Consider the following 7,417-nt stretch of genomic DNA (forward strand, 5'->3'; position numbering starts at 1 on the left):
CTTGGGATCATCTCAACCAGAGGGAACCCAAGACTGTGTTTTATTGTGAAACAACCTGATTGCAGACTGAGGTTAAAAAAAAATTAGGATATGGCCTTGGTTGTCTTTTTTTTTCCCAGCCTTCACTAATGACCAACTTATCCCTGTTTGATTTAAGTCATCCATTGAGGCATAATTTTATATTTTTACCACAGGCAAGTTTATACTATCTTCATTTTACAGTAGACAACACTGTGTTTCCACATTACGAGACCAAGTTAGAGGAGCGATTTGTGTTTTGATTGGGGGTTCTTTTATTCATTCTTTAGTGTGACTCACTCAAGCATCTCACGCTTTGCTTGTGGAAAGACTATATAGACTTCCAACACCAAGGGGGCAGCCATGGGTCAGTGTTTGTCTCAGTTCAGTTATGGTCTGTTTTAAATTCATGCTTTCATGCCAGTTGTAGGTATCATGTCTAGAAAAAAGCATACTGATGAAGATACTTTCTCTTTAGTATGAGAAAAATAATAAAAACAGTAGTCCAGCTTCTCTGATGCCATAATGACTTCTAATGCCATAATGGTGTAATTCAGAAATACATTTTCCTGTTTCATAAAGGCATTGAGAACACAGGGGGAGCTAGACTCAGAGGATTGTAATGCCATCACAAGGTTGATAACACTGAGACAAAGGTAGAACCTCCAGGAAGAAAGTTGTGTTTGGGACAGAAGTCAGAATTTTGGAATACGTATATCCCCAAGTGGTTGTTGTCTATCTCAGGAAACATCCAAAGTCCAGTGTTACCTGAGTTTGTGTTTGTGTAAGCTTCTACAGATGGTTAAAGATGCATCTCCAGGTAAATATCATTAATTGTATTTGAAGTAGTAATATTTTTGTTCTAACTGGAGTCAGAATACACATCCTACCTTCTAGCTAATGGTCCTAACAAAAGGTTTAATGAATGCATTGTCATGGTGTGTAGTAAGCAGCTGGAAATCAGATCTGCTCTTGTTCTGATTTAACAAAAATTACATCTGACACGAATGTGGTAATAAGGCAAAATTGATAATTATTGCTGAAAGAAAAGATACTGTAACCCATGCTCACCACCATGTCAATGTGACTGCATAGCTCAGTACACAGGAAGCACCTGACACAGTCCTGTACCTGCAATTTCTGTGAGCAGCAAATACTGAATGGTTCCATACATTCTGCTGAATAGAAAAGGCTGAATATACACTGTCTGCTGCAAACTTTTCTTCTTACATTTTTTCACTTTGTATTCCATAAATGGAAAAGGAACTTTATTATTAGGAGAAAATACAATACATAGAGAAATTCACAATAAAATAGACAATAAAACAACAAACCAAAACATGGCTGTAAAAAAAATATGTAAAGCAACGTTGGGAAGGTCTTTTTGTGAAAATGATGTCTTGGCATTCCATATTTATTTTTTGTTTAAGCTTCCAGATCAGAGCAGAACAGCCCACACAGGACATATAGGGCACAATTGCAGTTTTTCAGTAACTTCAGGCTGCAGTCATCATATTCTTCAAAGCTTTAACTGCCTCTCAGATGTAGCTTTAATCTGGTCATCTTTGCAACTTGATTTCCTCACCAAAATATTATGCTGGTAAAAATAAGTGGTTGTTGTAGTTCTAAAAAAGGTGGTGGGCAAGGAGTAGGATGATGAAGGGATGACCTTCTGATAGTATTTGGTGGATTTAGTGTGAGCTCAGTCTGACAGGAGTGACGGATTTGTCTTTACAAACCAGCTGTGGGTCTGCTGGTAAATAAAATTAGCACTGAAAGATAAAAGATGGGAAGGATTCCACTGATTGATGAAAATATATTTGCTTTTACAAATAAACTTTAGGTTTGCTGATAAATTAAATTGGATATTGAAAGATGAAAGAAACAATGGGGGTGTTATATGTGAAAATTAAATATGCCCAATTCTAATGAAAACAAAAAGAAATTATTTGCGACCGTGACACTGTTCCGACAGCCAACAATCAAACTGACAGCGCAACACCCTCGGGAGATGGGCTGGGTGAATGCAGATTTGGCCTCTATTGCACCAAATACTCCTTCGTCCACACTGGCTGCTCCAAGGGAGTTGTTCTTATACTCTTTATTTTGCCCGCAGCAGAGTCCCTCTGTCTCCTTTTAGAGTTCTTCATATTCAAGTTGGTTCTTTTCTTCAGTCTTGTTAGGGATATAGTTAGTAATTCATACAGATAGAATTATATAAAAGGAATATGTGTAAAAGCATCTCTAATTTATTGTAAGCAGACAGAAAAACAAAGTGGCACCTTTTCTTGCTGGTAAAGTAATTTGGAACTAAATGGACGTACAACCATAATAAAACAGACCTGTAGCTTTTAGAAGGGAGAAGACTATGATTTTATACAATATATTTAAAACTAACCTACTGTACATAGGGGAAAGGAGAGGGAGGAATTTTTATCCTCAGGATGGCGAAACCACGGCAGATGGTTAAAGAGGCACCACAACATTTACATGCGAAGGAAACCTCGGCTGCACAGGAGATGGGAATTCATGAGAGCAAGTGCCCAGTGATGCCCAAGAGATGATGGCCCGGACAAGATACCTATCTGAGATAACCAGAGCCATCAACACCTACCATCTGAATGCCAGATTCTGGGAATTGGGGAAGTGTATTAATTCCCAGACAAAGGCTTTGTGCAGCCCGGACTGAAGAAAGAAACCAACTTGAATATGAAGAACTCAGAACTCCGAAAGAAACAAAGGGACTCTGCCGCAGGCAAATGAAAGAGTATAAGAATTGCTGCCTCGGAGCAGCCGGTGTGGACAAGGGGGATTTGGTGCGATAGAGGCCATTTCTGCGTTCACCCAGCTTACCTCCCAGGAGTGTTATGCTGTCTGTTTGATTGTTGGCTGTTGGGACTGTATTATGATTGTGAAATAAATTCTTTTTTATATTTTTATTATAATTGGGCATATTTTCATTTTTACTTACAACAAATTTGGTGACCTGCCTGACATGATCTGATAAGGATTCCAGGGTCCCCTCTCGAGGTCTGGGTGGCGCCCCACAGAATTCAGCAGGCAGACGAGATTGGGATAGCCCAGTGGAACCGATCAGATTATACGAACTTTTTGTAGCCTAAAAAAGAAAGCCACAATCGAAAGGTAAAAATGGGCCCAGAGCTCTTGAGGACGGAGATAATTCTCCGTAAAGCCAGCAATTTTTACTCGCAAAAACGACATGTACGAAGACTCCATGTGGGAAAACGAACCGTAAGTATTGCGTGGTTGAGTGGGGAGTGATCAAGTGTATGTGAGACGTGATATCATCACGAAGCGAGAGTGGACCCCAAGATCACAGTTCCACTCTTCCGTGAGGAAAATGGTTGGTCGCAGGGGAAGTGGGTGAAAAGCTCGTTTGGAACACACACCAACCCAAAAAGCCCCGGGAAACTAAAGGGGAAAGGGGGTTGTTTTATCGATCACGGGCTGGATCTGGAGGGAACGGGAAGTTCATCAACAACCAAGGAATGACGAGACGTCACTGGATCCAGGGATAGGTAAGAGAGCTCTTCATTTTGTTGACTAAAAATCCGCAGATCAGTTCACTGCGCGACCAGTAAGTCAGCAACAGGGGTAGGGGTTTTTTTGTGGGTTTTGTGGGGTTTTTGTTGTTGTTGTTGTTGGTTTTTTGTTTGTTTGTTTTGGTTTTTGTTGTTGTTGTTGGTTTGGGGTGGGGTGTTTTTTTGTTTTTTTGGGTTTTTTGGGGTTTTTTTTTTGTATACCAGTAAAACCAGAAAAAAACCAGTTTGGCTACTAAATAAGCTTAGTAACAAGGAAGGTAAGTATAAAAAGATGGGGTTGAAAAAGAGCAAGATCCAGGGAAAGACCCCTGGAAAATCAGGAAGGAGGGGAAGATATGATACTCCTAACATACCGAGGCACAGTCCTCTGGGGTGGATGTTAGAACATTGGAAGAATTGCCCTACAAGGAGGCAAAAATCTAAAGAAAAGATAATCTACTATTGCGTGGAAAAATGGGCTGATATGGAAATTAGGAAATATATATTCTGGTTCGGGTCATTTGACAAAGAAATATGCAGAGCACTGGGGGAGCTTGTGTTTGAGGAGGGGTCTACGGGGGAAGAAATGGAGTATGCTCATTTGTGGGAATACGCCAGTATCGGGTTATTCCCCGTCAGAACTTGCAAGCAACAAAAGGATTTAGTAAAGACCTGGGAACCCCTGGAGAACCTTCCGCCTCCGTACCCAAACCCTCAGATGCAAGGACTCCTCCCTGAACCCGAGAAGCCTGGACACCACCAGGTAACACCGCAGATGCCACCAGCAGAAGTCCCATCCCCACAAGAGCAAGCGTCAGCAATCCCATCCCCACTGGAATGGACCTCATCCCTTCCTCCTCCAGCACAACCAGAGGAGAGCTTTGCACGCACACATACATCGTAAGGAATCCCCACCCGCCAGTTGCACAAGATGCAAAACCTGGAAAATGCACCAGGGCGATAGCGAAGACGAGGAGGGACAACAGGGTCTCTTCCCTCTCAGGGAAGTCCCAACCGCTCTGGGGGTTATTGGTTATGTAAACGTGCCAATAAATTCAGGAGATGTGCGGGCATTTGAAAAGGAGATGGGAAGGATCATGTATGATCTGTTGGGGGTGGGGGAGTGGCTGGATGAATTTCTAGGGAACAGCATTTATTCATATGATATTTGTGCTATTATGAGGTCACTGTTTAATGTGGAGGAGCGGGACATGATACGAGCGGCTGTGGTAAAGGATTGGGAATGCAGAAACCCACAAGGGGGGAGCAGGGAGGATAAATGGCCCAGCCAGTGACCATCCTGGAATGCCCAGGTAGAAGGGGATCGGCAGAAGATGATAGAACTAAGGAACATGGTTATCCAGGGTATCCGGGGGGCGGTGCTGAAGGGACAGAATTTGGGGAAAGCTTTGGGGGAATGTCAGGGGAAAGATGAAACTCCTACCGAATGACTAGAAAGGCTAAGGAAGGGTCTCCAAATGTATTTGGGTACGGACTCTGACTCTCTGGTAGGAGCCATACTACTAAAAACACAATTCATAACCAAGTCATGGGAAGATATACGGAAGAAGTTACAAAAATTGGAAGAGTGGCAGGAGAAGATGTTGCAGGAGCTATTGCGGGAGGCACAAAAAGTATACATGCGGAGGGAGGACGAAAAACAAAAGATTCAAGCAAAGGTTCTGGTGGCAGCAGTAAAGGAAGCCCAGAAGCAGGAAAAGAATCTAACCACCAGGAAGGTGGCACAGGCGCAGAAACCCACGGGGAGACCCGCGTACCCACCAAGGAAACCTGCACCCCGGCAAAAGGAGGCGCCGGAGTGCTACTACTGCAAGCAAAAAGGACACTTTAAAAGAGAATGCAAAAAAAGGATGAAGGATGAGAAGATGTTCCAAGAAGACTAGGGGTGTCAGGGGCTTTTTAATATAGGGTCTATAACATCAAGCGAGCCCTTGATAAAACTTAAGATTGGACCCCATAAGCAGGAGATGATATTTTTAGTGGATTCTGGAGCTGAGAGGAGCACCGTACAACATCTTCCATGGGGATGTTCTAAAAGTGAAGATTTCATGATAGTAATCGGGGCGAAGGGGGAATCCTTTAAGGTACTGGTGATAAAAGACGTAGAAGTAGAATAGAAAAATAGAACATGCTTAGGGAAATATGTTGCTCGTAGAAGAAGCTGACTATAACCTGTTGGGAAGGGATTTGATGGTAAACTTAGGCGTTAGCCTGATAGCTCAAGAATCACAACTCGTGGTAAGTTTATATAAGCTAACTTCAGAAGATGAGGGAAAAATCAACCCTAAGGTATGGCATAAGGAAGGGGAGGCAGGGAAGGTGGAAATGGAACCTATATATATAGAGATTGAGAAACCGGAGGACCTCATTAGGGTGAAACAGTAACCACTGCCCCTGGAGAGTCAGTGGGGTCTAAAACCAATCACAGAAGATTTAATAAAGAAAGGTACTTTAGAACCGTGTATGTCCAGGCACAATACTCCCATTCTTGCTGTCTGGAAATCAGATGGGAGCTATCACCTGGTTCAGGATCTGAGAGCTGTTAACCAAAGGACTAAGACTTTGTTTCCTACTGTCCCTAATCCGTATACCCTACTAAACAATGTGTCACCAGAAGATATCTGGTGTAGCGTAATTGATTTAAAAGACGCTTTTTGGACCTGCCCTCTGGCAGAAGAGAGCCAAAAGTATTTTGTCTTTCAATGGGAGGATCCGAAGACAAATCATAAACAGCAACTCAGGTGGACCTCTCTGCCACAGGGGTTCGTAGACTCACCAAACCTGTTCAGCCAGGCTCTCGAACAGCTCTTAAACGAATTTGTCCCGGAAAAGGGAACCAAATTACAACAATATGTAGACGACATGTCCCGATGAGGAGGGAGTGTGGTCAACCACCATTTCCCTTCTAAACTTCTTGGGAAACAAAGGTCTAAAAGTCTCAAAGTCCAAACTACAATTCACGGAAGCCGAGGTAAAATATTTGGGTCACTGGCTGGTAGAGGGGAAGAAAAAGTTAGACCCTGATAGAATAGCCGGAATTATCTCCCTGCCTTCTCCTCAGTCAAAACGGGAGGCAAGACAAATTTTGGGACTTTTGGGTTTTTGCCGACAATGGATCGAGGGGTACAGTGAAAAAGAAAAATTTTTATATGAAAAATTAACTACAGAAAAACCCAAGTGGAACGAACAGGATGAAAAGAACTTTAGGGAATTAATAGTCTCTCATTGTAGCTCCGGTATTGAGCCTGCCAGATGTAAAGAGACCTTTTCAATTATTCATAGATGTAAACAATCACACTGCTTACGGAGTATTAACACAAAATTGGGCAGGATCAAAAAAACCAGTGGGTTATGTATCCAAACTTCTGGACCCTGTCAGCAGGGGGTGGCCTACGTGCCTCCAGGCTATCATGGCTATGGCTGTGTTGGTGGAGGAAGCCAAAAAGATAATCTTTGGGGCTCCATTGGAAGTATATTCTCCACACAATGTCAGGAACATTTTGCAGCAAAAGCAAAGAAATGGCTCACTGATGCACAACTTCTGAAATATGAAGCCATCTTAATCCATTCCGACGATTTGGAACTTAAGACCACAGCAGCCCAAAACCCGGCTCAGTTTCTATATGGAGAAGCCTTAGATATACCCACCCACAATTGTGCAGAAATTGTTCAGCTACAGACCAAAATCAGGCCCGATTTAAAGGAAGAGGAATTGGAAGAAGGGGAAAAATGGTTTGTAGATGGATCCGCCAGAGTTATAAAGGGAAAACAAAAAACTGTGTATGTTATGAGAAACGGAATAACCGGGGAAACGGTGGAATTGGGTCCTTTAAACA

The 7,417-nt window shown here is 42.6% G+C and overlaps 1 long non-coding RNA gene across 1 annotated transcript; it reads right to left on the minus strand.

Moving 5' to 3' along the window:
* Positions 1–1,416: 1,416 nt before the first annotated feature.
* Positions 1,417–4,672, minus strand: LOC135291490 (uncharacterized). The gene is made up of 3 exons (XR_010354277.1): positions 4,458–4,672; positions 2,990–3,136; positions 1,417–1,790 (listed from the first exon to the last, which is right to left on the minus strand). It is a non-coding gene; the product is annotated as an uncharacterized LOC135291490 (long non-coding RNA).
* Between the last annotated feature and the right edge of the window lie 2,745 nt (positions 4,673–7,417).

This window comes from Passer domesticus, chromosome Z (genome assembly GCF_036417665.1).
Source record: "Passer domesticus isolate bPasDom1 chromosome Z, bPasDom1.hap1, whole genome shotgun sequence".
Lineage (NCBI taxonomy): Eukaryota > Metazoa > Chordata > Aves > Passeriformes > Passeridae > Passer > Passer domesticus.